Raw genomic sequence first — 16,829 nt, forward strand, 5'->3', positions numbered from 1 at the left:
CAAAATTTTGGGAGAAGGAATTTTGCTCAATGATAAGTTTTTAGAATGATAAATTTGAGCTTTTGGGACCAGGATAGATGTTTGAAATTGAGCTCCAAGAGTTTTTGACATCAAATTTTTTTTGAAAATTGAGAAATTTTAGGCATATGGATCTAGAATTCCTAGATTTCTCCTAATTTCACAGAATCTATCCTCACTAAGGACCTTTGTAAAGATATCAGCTAATTGATTTTCAGTGCAAACATATTCAAGAATTACATTTTTATTTTGAACATGTTCTCTTATAAAATGATGTCTTATTTCAATATGTTTGGATCTTGAGTGTTGAATTGGATTTTTAGATAGATTTATGGCACTTGTGTTGTCACATCTTATTGGTGTTTCATTAAGTTTGATTCCAAAGTCTTCGAGTTGTTGCTTAATCCATAAGATTTGAGCACAACAACTTCCGGCTGCAATGTATTCGGCCTCAGCCGTAGACAGTGCCACCGAATTTTGTTTCTTGCTAAACCATGAGATTAGGTTAACTCCAAGAAATTGGCAAGTTTCACTTGTGCTTTTTCTATCTAATTTACATCCAGCAAAATCAGCATCTGAATATCCTAATAAATTAATTTGTGAGTCCTTAGAGTACCATAACCCTAGAGTTTGAGTACCATTTAAGTATCTAAGGATTCTTTTAACAGTATTTAAATGAGATTCTTTAGGATTAGATTGATATCTAGCACATAAACAAACACTAAACATGATATAAGGCCTACTTGCAGTTAAATATAATAATGAGCCAATCATACCTCTATAGTATTTTAAGTCTACACATTTACCTTCATCATCCTTGTCAAGCTTACATGAGGGACTCATTGGTGTGCCAATTGGTTTGCAGTTCTCCATTTCAAATCTTTTGAGTAGTTCCTTGGTGTACTTGCTTTGGGTGATGGAGATTCCCTCTTTTGATTGTTTGATTTGGAGTCCGAGGAAGAAGGTGAGTTCTCCCATCATGCTCATCTCGAACTCCCCCTGCATAAGCTTAGCAAAGTCTTGACAAAGGGATTCATTAGTAGACCCAAAAATTATGTCATCAACATAAATTTGTATAATTAGCATATCATTTTGATTTCTTTTAATAAATAGGGTTGTATCTACATTACCTCTTGTAAAACCATTATTTAGTAAAAATTTGCTTAGCCTTTCATACCATGCTCTAGGTGCTTGTTTTAATCCATATAAAGCTTTATTTAATCTAAAGACATGATTAGGAAAAGCATGATTTTCAAATCCAGGGGGTTGTTCTACATATACTTCTTCAGCGATATATCCATTTAAAAATGCACTTTTAACATCCATTTGAAATAATTTGAATTTCATAAAGCAAGCATATGCAAGTAGAAGTCTAATAGCTTCTAATCTAGCAACAGGTGCAAAAGTTTCATCAAAATCAATTCCTTCTTCTTGATTATATCCCTTAGCAACCAGTCTTGCTTTATTTCTAATTACATTTCTATGCTCATCTAATTTGTTTCTAAAGACCCATTTTGTGCCAATTATTGAATAATCTTTAGGTCTTGATACTAAGGTCCAAACATTATTTCTTTCAAATTGATTAAGTTCCTCTTGCATAGCATTAATCCAGTTATGATCATTTTCAGCTTCTTCAAAAGTTTTAGGTTCAAGTTGAGATACAAAAGCACAATGATTAACTACATCTCTAAGTGAAGAACGGGTTTTTACCCCATGCATAGGATCACCAATAATTAACTCCTTAGGGTGGTTGTGAACATACCTCCATTCCTTGGGTAGGTCATTTGTACCTTGAGGTTGTTCTTGAGTTTCTTCACCTCTCTCATTTTGTTTGTCTTCTTGATCCTTGTCTTCTGGAGTTGCTGAATCTTTTAGAGTGATCTCCTTCAAACCTTCTATTAGTGGATCTGCATCATCAACACCCTCATTCTTTCTTGAAGGAAGATCGTTAGATTCATCAAAGACAACATGTATGAACTCCTCAACTATTAAAGTTCTTTTGTTGAAAACTCTAAATGTTTTACTAGTGAAGGAGTAACCTAGAAAGATTGCTTCATCTGATTTTGCATCAAATTTATCAAGTTTTTCTTTGCCATTATTTAATACAAAACATCGGCAACCAAAGACATGAAAATATGCAATATTTAGTTTTCTTCCTTTCCAAAGTTCATAGGGGGTTTTCTTTAAAAATTGTCTAATTAAAGCACGATTTAAAATGTAACATGCTGTGTTAATTGCTTCCGCCCAAAAATATCTTGGAAGGTTGCTTTCACAAAGCATGGTACGGGCCATTTCTTCTAAGGTTCTGTTTTTTCTTTCAACTACCCCATTCTGTTGGGGTGTCCTAGGAGCAGAGAAGTTATGGCCAATTCCATTTTCATCACAAAAATTTTCAAAATCTTGATTTTCAAATTCAGTTCCATGATCACTTCTAATATTTTGAATTGAAAATCCTTTTTCATTAGTGACTTTTCGATGAAATTTAGTAAAAATATGAAAAGTTTCATTTTTGTGTGCCAAAAAGAAAATCCAAGTAAAACGAGAGTAATCATCTATAATTACAAAGCCATATCGTTTTCCTCCTAGACTAGTGGTTCTAGTTGGTCCAAATAAGTCCATATGTAAGAGCTCTAAAGGTCTAGAAGTTGAAACAATATTTTTGGATTTAAATGAAACTCTAGTTTGTTTACCTAATTGGCATGCATTACAAATTCTATCCTTTTCAAAATTCAATTTTGGCAAATCGAGAACTAATTCCTTTTTAATTAATTTTGAAAGAGAATGCATGCTAATATGTGCAAGTCTACGATGCCACAGCCAACTAGTCTCATTAATTTTAGCATTCAAGGATACTAGGCATTGCATGTCTAATTTGGCTAAGTCATTCAAATCTACTATATAAACATTGCCATGCCTATGTCCTATAACTTTAATGCCATCGTTAATAGGACTAGTCACAATGCAAACAGATGATTCAAAAACTACTTTATACCCTTTATCACAGAATTGACTAATGCTAAGTAAGTTATGCTTTAAACCTTTAACTAATAAAACATTCTCAATGTATTTGGAGGGAGTGATACCAATGTTACCTATCCCGATAATCTTTCCTTTGCCATTATCTCCAAAGGTGACCATCCCTCCATCCTTAGCATCAAGCGTGATGAATTGTGATTCATCACCAGTCATGTGTCTCGAGCATCCACTGTCAAGATACCATTTCCTGTTTCCTTCTTGGGATGCTAGACACACCTGCAAGCAAAGGTCAAGTTTCTGTTTTAGGTACCCAAGCTTTCTTGGGTCCTTTTAGGTTAGTCAAAATGGTTCCTTTTGGAATCCATATTTTCTTTGTGTTTGCATATTTGTTAATAAAACATGTGTATGATTTATGTCCTATTCTTCCACATTTGAAACAAGTAATATTTGTAGACTTGTTACTTGAATAATTTACATACATATCCTTCAGAAATTTTTGTTTCTTCAGAGGTTTATAGCCAAGTCCAGCCTTATCATATATAGCTTTCTGATTATCAAGGATCATATTTAATTTGTTTGAACTTAAGGTGAACTTATCTACTATAGATTTCAGCTTGTTAATTTCATTCTTTAAGTTTTGATTCTCTTGAATTAAGGTGAATTTTTCAACTGAAAGGTTTTCAGCTTGTTTCACTAAGGACTGATTTTTCAATTTCAGTTCTTTGTTTTTCTTCCCTAGTTTCTTTAATTCATCAATTGAATCATAGAATACTTCATGCAATTCTTCAAAAGTAAATTCACTAGTGGATTCAGAAGTTACCTCATTTTCGTGTGCCATAAGGCACAGGTTGGCTTGTTCTGTTGAGGTTTCCTCATCGGAGCTTGAGTCATCACTCGCACTCCAAGTCGCCATCATTGCTTTCTTTTTGAACTTTTTGGGACCTTTCTTCAGTTGTGGGCATTCGGATCTGAAATGTCCCGGCTTCTTGCACTCGTAGCATATAAGGGGTTGATCTTTCTCTTTCTCTTTGCTTTGTTCCCCTTTTGTGAACTTCTTTCTCATCCCCTGTTTCCTTTTTCTTAGAAACTTCTTAAATTTTCGGGTGATGAGTGCCATCTCTTCATCCTGTTCTTCATCTTCAGTATCATCCGTTTCATAATCAGGCGAAGTTGTGGATTTGAGGGCAATGGTTCTTTTCTTTTTGACTTCATCCTCTTGATGTTGCTTCATGCTAAGTTCATGAGTCATCAAGGATCCAAGAAGCTCTTCTAGAGGTAGAGTGTTCAAGTCCTTTGCTTCTTGGATGGCAGTCACCTTGGCTTCCCAAGTTCTTGGCAATGACCTGAGAATCTTCCTTACAAGCTCACTGTTAGTATAAGATTTGTCAAGACTCTTCAAACTATTAATTATATCAGTAAACCGAGTAAACATAACAGTTATGGACTCATCATGCTCTATTTTGAACAATTCATATTTATGTACAAGCATGTTTATTTTAGACTCTTTTACTTGATTTGTTCCCTCATGGGTTACTTCTAACCTATCCCATATTTCTTTAGCAGATGCACAAGTAGAAATGTGATTAAATTCACTTGCATCTAGTGCACAATAAAGAACATTCATGGCTTTGGCATTTAATTGTGCCAATTTCTTATCAACCTCATCCCATTCTTTCTCGAGTTTGGTTGACTCCTCACCATCTATAATCTTGGTGGGTGTGTGAGGACCGTTCACTATGATACTCTACATATCATAGTCGAGTGCTTGTATGAATATCTTCATCCGAGCTTTCCAATAGGTGTAATTAGACCCATTGAAAAGTGGAGGTCGGTTTGTTGATTGCCCCTCGGCTAGAGAAGTACCGACATGGGTTGCCATAGATCTTTGGCTCTTTGATTGTTAGATCAAAGAAGGGCTAGAGCACCGGGCTCTGATACCACTTGTTGCCCAGCTATGCAACCCAAGAGGGAGGGTGAATTGGGTTTCTAAAAATTTTAGGCTTAATTAATTACTTATGATGAACAAAACAAAGACTTTAATTCAATATTAATTACCAAAAGCAGGAATGCAAGGATATAATAAAGAAATAAAGAGAAACAATAAAGCACACCACAAACACAAGGATTTATAGTGGTTCGGTGCCAGCCTTGCACCTACATCCACTCCCCAAGCTCCTACTTGGAAATTTCAATCCACTATACTTGTATTCAACCCGAATACAAAATGTCGGAAACTCCGACACTAGCTATCCCAAGCTAGTCTACTTATTTTTCGGGTACAAGTCAACCCAAAATACTCCGATTTCAGGTTCGGATCAACCTTTCCTTATTTTGGAAATCCTCCAAAAACAAGAACAATTACTTACAAAGAGTAAGAAAATTTAGAGCACAAATTAATACAATAACAGCTCCTTAAATGAGCGAATATAACAATAAAAATACTTTACTCAAATGAAGAAATCCTTTTTGGATTTTCTCAAGGTGGATGAACGTTTGAATGAATGCTTGAGAAGAGGATGATCTTTGATTGAAGACTTCTTGAAGGCTTTGAAAGATCTCTTGATCAAGGTTGAACAATAGGCTTGAAAGATCCTCTCTTTGAATGCTCTTGCTTTTCTCTTTCACAATCTCTCTTGTATATTGTGGATCCTCTCTCCTTTTCTTTTGGGTATTTCGTTGATCTCAGGCTTTTTCGTGTAGATTTTGGATCCTTTTGTATATAGGTTTGATCTCTCCTTTTTGATCTGCAATTTCTTTCACCATTTGAAGCATTTTATAGCAATAAGAAACAAGAGAAAACAATTTAGGCAGATAAAGAGCCGTTAGAGCATTTTTAGGAAGCATAAAAGGCAATTAAAACGGGCAAAAAAATAGCCGTTGCTGACATTTTCCGTCGCAGGGGTCGACTCATGAGTCGACTCATGCTTCAGGAGTCGACTCATGAGTCGACTTCTGTTGCAACAGCCAGAAAATGAGTTTCTGCAATTTTTGGCCTAAAACTGCAGGGGTCGACTCATGGGGGTCGACTCATGCCTGGGGGTCGACTCATGAGGGTCGACTCACAGGGTGTGCCAACAAAAAATCTGGGTGCCAATCAGCTCATTGTGCCATGAGTTGACTCACGGGTCGACTCATGATTTTCAAACATGCATAACTTTCAAAATACAAGTCCAAAATCAATGAAATTTTCACCAATAGATTACAAATCACTTGTTCTACCAAATGATACTATCAAATCAAGATTTTAGTAAAATTATGATTTTGCCCTTGAAGACCATAAAGACTTTTTCAATTTAAAATATTTGTATCCCTTCAATCTGCTTTGTAATCATCAAAATCAATCTAGGAGCAACACAGGTTTCATCGTATTTTCATATTAAAGGGATTTAGCCACGCATCAAGATCTCTAGCTCCATATTCTCTCACTCTTTCAGGATCTAAAATAATAAAATAAAAATTTTATTCTGCTTCCACTGCTGTTCCTTCTCTAGGCCTCTATTTTCTACTCTTGGATCTCTAAATCTTTCTAATTTTTTTTTTCTAATTTTTTCTCATGTTTCTACTGATTTTTCTCCTCTTTACTCTTATTCCCGGACCTTCTATTTATAGATAAATTTTTTATCTTTTTTTGATAGCAAAAAGTATCCTAAAACCCTTAGAAATTGTATTATAACTGTAGTATTTAATTCTGGCCATTGGATTTTCATTGGATCGCCCAGATCTGCCCTGAATTCATTATTTAAGTCCTTTTATTGGTCGGAAATGATGCTGGCCGTTCGATCACGAACTTGATGGGTTTCAATCATTGGATCTCACTCAATCTCTTCTATTCACAATCGGGATGAATACCAACCGTCGGATCGAAGTTCATATCGATTTTCAACCATCGGATGATGCTTAGATTTTCTTCTTGTCATAGTTTTCAACTAGCAACAAACAGCAGCCGTCCGATCTCGTTCAGGATTAATCTGGACCATTCATTTGTGAAAAACTTCTTTCGCTTGCCGTAGATCACATCGTGCACCGCGAACCACTCTCGTGGACCGCACCCTTGGGATTCGTGGATCGAGCGGTCGGTCCATCGTGCACTGAAGGCCATAAAATTTATTTTTTAGGATATTTTGGTTTGATTTTTGCTCTGATTTATGCTTGAAAAATTGAAAAAAATTTGCATTAAATTGTTCAATAATTTTTCATCATTTTGGTGCTTAAAATTGCTTAATTAAATTGATATTTATTTTTCATAAATATACTCTAATTTTATATATTTTTAAAATTATTTATTTTTGCAAGAAAATTTAATTTATTTATGAAATTAGATTTTTTTAGAAGATGTTAGCACCATAAATTATCAAAAATATCTTCAATAAATGTAAAAATATACCATTTATCACTTTCCACCGATCTCACTTATCTGACCAATTTAGTAGATTATATTTTAATTAGATCACTGATTGATTCGAATTGACCCATGCCATTAAGGTAAATCAGTTTGACAAATTTAAGTATCTTTGGATCAACTTGTCTCTAGTCCTCTTCATGACTTGGTGAAGTTAGTGGGAAGATTTATGACTTACAGGTTAATTTCTTCTCTTATTTTCAAATTATTAAATCAAATCTTCTAAATTATTAGGTGTTGGGTATAAAATACCCACAGCCGGAACCCACGGCGGAACCGCCATCAGCAAGTGCAGCTCAGCCCGGACTCCTACGGGAGCCGGGCTCCACCGCCATCAGCAAGTGCAGCTCCGCCCGGACTCCTACGGGAGCCGGGCTCCTCCGCCATCAGCAAGTGCAGCTCAGCCCGGACTCCTACGGGAGCCGGGCTCCACCGCCATCAGCGAGTGCAGCTCCGCCCGGACTCCTACGGGAGCCGAGCTCCGCTGTCGACATCAGCGCAGCTCCGCCCGGACTCCCACGGGAGCCGGGCTCCGCTCTCAGTATCAACGGCTGGTAAGCTCAATCCGGACTCCTATCAGAGCCGGATTTCACCCTTAACTCTGTTTGCAGTGCAGCTCAGCCCGGACTCCTACGGGAGCCGGGCTCCACCGCCATCAGCAAGTGCAGCTCCGCCCGGACTCCTACGGGAGCCGGGCTCCTCCGCCATCAGCAAGTGCAGCTCAGCCCGGACTCCTACAGGAGTCGGGCTCCACCGCCATCAGCGAGTGCAGCTCCGCCCGGACTCCTACGGGAGCCGAGCTCCGCTGTCGACATCAGCACAGCTCCGCCCGGACTCCCACGGGAGCCGGGCTCCGCTCTCAGTATCAACGGCTGGTAAGCTCAATCCGGACTCCTATCAGAGCCGGATTTCACCCTTAACTTTGTTTGCAGTGCAGCTCAGCCCGGACTCCTACGGGAGCCGGGCTCCAACGCCATCAGCAAGTGCAGCTCAGTCCGGACTCCTACGGGAGCCGGGCTCCACCGCCATCAGCGAGTGCAGCTCCGCCCGGACTCCTACGGGAGCCGAGCTCCGCTGTCGACATCAGCGCAGCTCCGCCCGGACTCCCACGGGAGCCGGGCTCCGCTCTCAGTATCAACGGCTGGTAAGCTCAATCCGGACTCCTATCAGAGCCGGATTTCACCCTTAACTCTGTTTGCAGTGCAGCTCAGCCCGGACTCCTACGGGAGTCGGGCTCCACCGCCATCAGCAAGTGCAGCTCCGCCCGGACTCCTACGGGAGCCGGGCTCCTCCGCCATCAGCAAGTGCAGCTCAGCCCGGACTCCTACGGGAGCCGGGCTCCACCGCCATCAGCGAGTGCAGCTCCGCCCGGACTCCTACGGGAGCCGAGCTCCGCTGTCGACATCAACGTAGCTCCGCCCGGACTCCCACGGGAGCCGGGCTCCGCTCTCAGTATCAACGGCTGGTAAGCTCAATCCGGACTCCTATCAGAGCCGGATTTCACCCTTAACTCTGTTTGCAGTGCAGCTCAGCCCGGACTCCTACGGGAGCCGGGCTCCACCGCCATCAGCAAGTGCAGCTCCGCCCGGACTCCTACGGGAGCCGGGCTCCTCTGCCATCAGCAAGTGCAGCTCAGCCCGGACTCCTACGGGAGCCGGGCTCCACCGCCATCAGCGAGTGCAGCTCCGCCCGGACTCCTACGGGAGCCGAGCTCCGCTGTCGACATCAGCGCAGCTCCGCCCGGACTCCCACGGGAGCCGGGCTCCGCTCTCAGTATCAACGGCTGGTAAGCTCAATCCAGACTCCTATCAGAGCCGGATTTCACCCTTAACTTTGTTTGCAGTGCAGCTCAGCCCGGACTCCTACGGGAGCCGGGCTCCACCGCCATCAGCAAGTGCAGCTCCGCCCGGACTCCTACGGGAGCCGGGCTCCACCGCCATCAGCAAGTGCAGCTCCGCCCGGACTCCTACGGGAGCTGGGCTCCACCGCCATCAGCAAGTGCAGCTCAGCCCGGACTCCTACGGGAGCCGGGCTCCACCGCCATCAGCAAGTGCAGCTCCGCCCGGACTCCTACGGGAGCCGAACTCCACTGTCGACATCAGCGCAGCTCCGCCCGGACTCCCACGGAAGCCGGGCTCCGCTCTCGGTATCAACTGCTGCTCCGTCAGGACTCCTACAGAAACCGGGCTCCGACCGTTACCGAGCTCCAATCGACAGATCCGCGCCTCCTGACAGGCCCTCAAAATGGCCACGACTCTGCTCCACTTCCTGTGGCGGACTCCGTGCAGTACCATCATTCCCTGACAAGCCGCAGTGGCCATAGCCGCCCTGCTCCACTTCCTGTGGCGGACTCCGCACAGCTCCACTATCCCCTGACAAGCCACAGTGACGGCCACGAACCTGCTCCACCTCCTGCGACGGATACCATGCGATTCTCCTAACAACGGACGCTGCTCCACCCCTCATAACAGACTCCACGTGGCGGGTCGAGGTGATGCCCACGTATCTGCTCCATTATATTTTGCAATCAATTCCCCTGACCATGGGCGGCCCACTACCAGGTGGTTACAAATGTCGCCATCAGTCCGTTGCCTCCCCCGCCTATAAAAGGGGGACTCAGATACGTTATTCTTTAAGCTCTTTTGTCTTATCTCAAAACTCTGCTAAACTCTCCGTTCGAGCACTCCATTCTTGTTGAGGCAGAGAACTGACTTGAGCGTCGGAGGGTCTTGCCGGAGCAACCCCACCTCCAGTTTAGACTTCCCTTGCAGGTTCCGGCGCCGACCGCGGCTTCCTCAACTCCAGCTTCTCCAGCGCAGGCGGATTTTTGCACGAACAGGATTGGCGCTAGAGGAAGGGGCTGTGTCTTCGCAGCACCCTTGCTCTTGAAGGAGCGCTCAACGGAGCCGTCTCCGGCCATCTCTCCGTCATCTACTCCTAATCCTCCCCCACGAGATCGACACCCGATGCCTTCATGCAGGGCGTCCACCCGGCGGTCCACGGCCTCCGCGGCCAGATCTCAGGCTCCGGCCTCCCCTCCCGTTTCTCAGCCAGCTCCTCCTCCCCCTCCGGCGACGGCGGTCGGCACGGAGCAGTTTGACTTATTGGCACAGCAGGTCAAAGGCCTCGTCGAGGCCGTACAGGCAATGCAGCAGCAGCCGCCGCAGGCGTCGGTGCATCCGGAAGGGGCATCTCCGGAATGCCAGAACCCGACGGCGGGGCGGGCCACCTGGGCCAGCCGCCCCGTCCTTCCCGGGAAGGCGAATCCAAGGGTGGAGAGCCCTCAATCGGACCACGACTCCACCCTTGGGAGATCCCTGCCCCCATTCTGCCAAAGGACCCTCGAGACTCGAAGTCGAGAGGATTTCTTGGACCGGAGGCTCCAGGAGATGAACCGGCGGATCGAAGAACTCCGCCATGCGCCTCCCGCTTACGGTGAGGATATCTGCACTGACCCTCCCTTCTCCCAAATGATTATGCAGGAACCGATCCCGCCGAATTTCAAGCTTCCTCAGTTCGAAAGCTACGACGGGACGTCGGACCCGGTCGATCATCTGGAGGCCTTTCGAACGATGATGCTGCTCCACGGTGCTCCTGACGCCATCTTGTGCTGGGCTCTCCCGTCTACCTTGAAGGGAGCAGCAAGAAACTGGTACTCAGCTCTGAAGCCGGGTACTGTATTCTCCTTTGACCAAATGAGCCACCAATTCGTGGCCCATTTTGTCAGCAGTCGACGCCCCCAAAAAGGTTCAGAGTCCCTCATCAACATCAAGCAGAGGGAAGGGGAGTCCATACGGGCCTACATCAACCGCTTCAACATCGCGGCGTTGGAAGTCCGGAACTTGGACCAGTCGGTTGCCATGGCCGCCCTGAAAGGCGGCCTTCAGAAGAATGATCTCTTATACTCCCTAGAGAAGAAGTACCCCAGGGATTTCGCTGATCTGCTGGCTCGGGCTGAAGGATACGCCCGAGCGGAAGAGGCCTTCAGAATGAAAGATGAAGAGACTGCGAGGGAGCGCCAGGCGAGAAATTCTGGTAAGCTCGCAGTTGAGAAGAGGCCAAAGGAAGCCCGGCCTCGCTCCCGATCCCCTCCTGGGCATAAGCGCGCCCATACTCCCCCTCGGGCGCGCAGGCAGAGGAGCCCGGACAACAGGTTTCGGCGGGGTTCCCCACCAGGGAAGTTCCGCAGCTACGCCCCCCTCAACGCCTCGAAGGCTCAGGTACTGATGGAGGTCAGGGAGCTGCTTCCTAGACCGGAGAGGATGCGCACGCACCCCGGGAAGCGCAACCCCAACAAGTTCTGCCTCTACCACCGTGACCACGACCACGACACCGAAGAGTGTATCCAGCTCCAGGACGAGATCGAGGAACTCATCCGGCGAGGTTGGCTCGACAGATTCATCCACCGCCGGCCTGAGGGTAGAGGAGACCGGCCAAGAGCCCTCCCACCGCCCGAACCACAGAAAAGGGAGGAGCAGCCCGAGGACCGGCCTCCTATCGGGACCATCGACTCCATCGCCGGAGGGCCTCAAGGAGGAGCAGGAGAACTGTAAATGTATTGCTTACTATTTCGTTTTGAATCTACTTTTCTTTCTAGCTAACGCGCTCCTCTTGCTTAACGCGGATGTATTATGACTGGATATGACCTCTCCAAAAACAACGACCATGTTGGGAACAGGAGGAGAACCTCGTCCTGACATGAGCAAAGTCAAAGGCCCGGTTCTTTTAGACCGGATGGGGGGAGAGGCCCTACAACGCCCTAATGTGCCCCCACAGCCCTATTAGGGACAGGAGGAGAACCTCGCCCTAACTTGAGCAAAGTCAAAGGCCCGGTTCTTTTAGACCGGATGGGGGGAGAGGCCTTACAACGCCCTAATGTGCCCCCACAGTCCTGTTAGGGACAGGAGGAGAACCTCGCCCTAACTTGAGCAAAGTCGAAGGCCCGGTTCTTTTAGACCGGATGGGGGGAGAGGCCTTGCAATGCCCTAATGTGCCCCCACAGCCATGTCAGGAACAGGAGGAGAACCTCGTCCTGACATGAGCAAAGTTGAAGACCCGGTTCTTTTAGACCAGAGGGGGGAGAGGCCTTACAGCGCCCTAACGCACCCCCACAAGCCAGGCTGATAACGAGAACCTCACGCCGGCTCAAGCAAAATGGAAGACCCGGACTCCTACGGGAGCCGGGTTCCGCCACCAAGGTAAGCTTCGCCCGGACTCCTACGGGAGCCGGGTTTCGCCACCAAGATAAGCTTCGCCCGGACTCCTACGGGAGCCGGGTTCCACCGCCAGGAAAGCTTCGCCCGGACTCCTACGGGAGCCGGGTTCCGCCGCCAGGAAAGCTTCGCCCGGACTCCTACGGGAGCCGGGTTCCGCCGCCAGGAAAGCTTCGCCCGGACTCCTACGGGAGCCGGGTTCAGCCGCCAGGAAAACTTCGCCCGGACTCCTACGGGAGCCGGGTTCAGCCGCCAAGAAAGACTTCGCCCGGGCTCCCAAGAAAGCCGGGTTCCATCCGCTACTTTGCCAGCAAGGGTTAAGAATGGTGGCGAGGCTTGGCCACATGACGAGATCGGATGGAAGGGAAGAGCCCCTTCCCACGATGACCTCTAAGCCAAACAGGCCAAACGACGAGAAAGGGTCAACGAACGACAATATTGGTGCTACGCGCGGACAAGGTAACACAAAGTGCTTTTTCCTCATTTTCGATATATGTACTACAGGGCCAGGACGGCCAGAGAAAGAGGGACAAAACGACAAGAGAAAAAGGGGCAGCTACAAAAAGGGGGTGACTACAAAAGAACTCTAAGGAGGTCCTGCTCCCTCTAACCTGGGGTGATCACCTCCATCCCTCGACCAGGACTGCCTCAGGCTCTCCACCGTTTCCTCTAGTTCTTCCTTCTTTTGCAGCATATCCTGGAGCGCCTGACGAAGTCGTCGGCTCTCAGCCTCTGCTTCCCGATGCCACTTCCGCAAAACTTCGGACTCCGCCTCTGCATCCGCGACGGCCTTCCGCTCAAGCCCCAGTTGGATTTTTACTTGTTGAAGCTCGGCTGTCTTCTCCCCAAGGGAGACAGAAATCCCTTCGACGGTGCCTCTCAAGGCTTGGAGCTCTTCGGTATCTTGGGCGTTAGCAAGCTGCGCCCTAGTAACCAACTGCCCCTGGAGACGAACAACCTCATCCGCCGCCCGACGGAATCTCCCTTTGTACTCTTCTACCTGCCGGCGCCAGCTGGCCCGCTGCACATCGTGGCTCACCTCAGTATCTTGAAGCTGCCTCTGGAGGTCGGAAACTTTTTGTGACCATATCTGCTCGTCCCACACTGTGAGCCGGGATGAGTTCCCTTCCAGTTGGCCGATCCTCCTCTTCGCAGCTGACAGCTCCACCTTAAGGGCGCTGATCCTGGCTTCTTGAGCCCAAGTTCGGTCGCTGGCGCTCTTCGTGCATTCCTCGAGCTCCTTTGCGAAGTTCGCCTTCCTCCGACTGTAGTCCATGATTGCTTTCACTTGGAGACTCCTGAAGTGGGCGGCCTCAGCGGCGGCCTCGGAATAGCATTTTTTCGACTTGCGGAGCTCGTCCTCTGACTTTTTCAACCTCTTCGTCAGGTGAAGGACCTTCTTTTTTAGCCGTTGGATAGTTGACTTCAGCGGGACACCCAGGGGCAAGGGGAGTGCTTCGGCGGGACACTGCCATCGGAAGAAGCAAACGTCAAAGACCAACTTATTACAAGAAGAAAGGCAGAAAAGAGGGAGCGGGGGGAAGGAAAGGCCATCCAATAAGAAATTCAACTTTATTGATTAATTTTGAAGACAAGCGGAAAAGAAATATGGCGACAAAAGAAAGATACAAGATCGGAGGTCTCAGACCTCGGGGGCAGGGGGTGGAGAGCTCGGCACGGGGGGCGCGACTGCAGCAGCAGCAGACGAAGGGGCGGCCTCGTCGTCAGACTCCTCCAAAAAACCGAGATCAAGGTCAGGGTATCTGCTGGCCACCCTCTCTCGGCAGAGCTCGAACCCCTTGGTGAACGCCTCCAGGCCGAACTGGACGTTCAGCTCCCTCATCTCCGCGGAGGCCTTGAACTCCTCCACCGCAAGGGTCCTGGCCTCCGAGACCAGAACCAGAGTTTGCTCAGCCAGATGGGCGACCTCGGCCTCCGCCTTCCTTGCCGACTCCTCCAAGCTTCGCCTCTCCTCCTCCCGGACTCGTCTTTCCTCTTCCCGGTCTTGTCTCTCTCTCTCCAGGGCCTCCCGGAGGGTGGCCACCTCGGCCGTCTTCGCTTGAAGACGAGCAACCTCGTCTTGGCAGCGCTCCTCCACCCGAAGAAGATCCCTTCTCATGCGGCCCGACGCCTCGACATAGGCGAAGAGCTGGTGCCCAATCTGCAGGGACAGATAGAGAATCACAACGAAGACCGAGCAACTGTGCCAGTAAAAATCCGCTTACCTCAAGAAAGGACCCCAAGGTGTCCCAGGCCCGCTGCTCGGGATCGGCACGGTCGATCCTCTCCACGACATCGGACAGAATGCAACCATCGAGCAGCCGACGGATCAGAGCCTTATCATTGAAGGGGTTCTCCGATCCCCCCTCGGAGCAGACGGACTCGTCTGCAGTGGTTCGGTGACTGCTCGGCCGGCGGGCCACCGATTTTCTCCTCCTCCCCACGGTGGGTGCCTCCGCGGGGCGGACCTCCGGAATGGGGACCCCGGTCGGCGGGCTCCTTGAGAGGGCCCGAGGGGCCGCTGGCTCGGCATCCGAAGGAATGTCGATTGCCGGGGTCGCCTGGGCGGGGGCAGCCAAGCTCGTCTCCTCCACCCTGGCCCTCTTCGCCGAGCCAGAAGTCATCGCGCCCTTCCTTTTCTGGGCTCTCATGGCCTTGCCGAGCATCCGTGTGGCTTCGGCGTCCATTGCTAAAAAAAAAAAAAAAAAAAAGAAAAAGAAAAGAAGAAGGAAAAAGCGGCATCGATCAGTCCAGAGTCAAAAAAAAAAAAAAAAAGGAAGAAAGGAAGAAGAGAAAGAGAAAAGAGGAGAGAAAGAAGGAGAGAGAAGAAGAAGACAAGAAAAGGAAAGATATATACTTGCTGGATCCTGAGGGCTCAGGCCGATGTTGAAAAGAAGCTGCTCCCTCAGTAGGTTCGGAAGGGAAGGAGCGGGGTAGCTCAGGAGCTTCTGGGCGGCCTGAAGGTCGTCCTCTCCCAGGCTGGGAGCCCAGCGGACGGAATCCCTCAGAGACCCCCAAGGGGGCAGGCCCAGTTCCAGGGTCGGACAGTAAATGAAGAGAAATTTCTCCTTCCAGTTGTGAATCGAAGAAGGGGCGCCCTTCAGCAACCCCTTCTTACCGAACTGGGGGGAGAAGTACCACCAGTCCTTCGCTGAAGGATGGCGTTTGAAGGTGTAGAAATGTCTGAACAGGGAGAGGGAAGGCTGGACCTCGGCTATATGACAGAGAGAGAGAAACCCTATCAAAAACCTAAAGGAATTCGGGGCGACAGAGGCGAGAGAAATGTCTAAGAAACGAAAGAAGGCGGCAACAAAAGCAGGAAGCGGAAGCCGGAGTCCGACACGGAATGCCTCCTGGTACAAACAAAAGCGACCAGGAGGGGGAGCGCTGGCCCGGTCAGAGGGGCCAGGAAGCTCCAGGTCGTACTCTGAAGGGACCCCGTACCGAGCCCTTATCAGGAGAAGTTCGTCCGGAGTCGACGAACAAGGAATGGCGCCCGGTGCGAAAATCGGGCGAGGCCCTGCCCCGAACGCGGGTTCATCCGCAGAGACAGGGGCCTGGGGGTTTGAAGCAGAAGAACTCCCAGAACTTGCGGGGGCAGAAGAATCGGAAGACATTTTTCTTTGGGGGAGAACCTAAAGGACCCTAGAAAAGCAAGACGAGAGGGGAGGAAGACATCGGAGGTCAACTCAGGAGAAAATACAAAAGAAGTGAAAGGAGGAGAGGACCCTAGGCAGTAAGAAGAAGAAGGTGGGCACTAACATATCTTGCTCTGGAGGCCTGGGGAGCGAGAAACGGAAGGCGCCTACGGCTCGAGAGGGCGTTCGTTAGAGCGGACTCTCGGGGAGATGACAGACGCCAGCAAGAAATCAGAAACGGAGTGGGGCGCCTGAAGGGGGAGGCCCTGGGATCCGGTGCCATAATGATCTCGAATCCCCCCAGGCCAGTCCGCATCCGACGCGTGTCCCACTCCCCGTGGCAGACGGCTGAAGGCGGCTGGCGGTCGGCAGGATCATAATTGCACCGTACCTAGGCCAGCGTACCTGCGGGGTCTTCGAAGCGTCCTCTCGTACCGCCCCAATTCGAAAAGACTCTGGCACGCGCTCATTTAATGCCAAAATATCTGGGAGCGGCGGGGCGCGGGATTCGAAGGGACAGTTCCGGCTGTACTTCTGAGTACTTCCTTCGTTTGAAATTCAAAACTCGGATGTAGGGGGACTGGT

This window comes from Elaeis guineensis, chromosome 1 (genome assembly GCF_000442705.2).
Source record: "Elaeis guineensis isolate ETL-2024a chromosome 1, EG11, whole genome shotgun sequence".
Lineage (NCBI taxonomy): Eukaryota > Viridiplantae > Streptophyta > Magnoliopsida > Arecales > Arecaceae > Elaeis > Elaeis guineensis.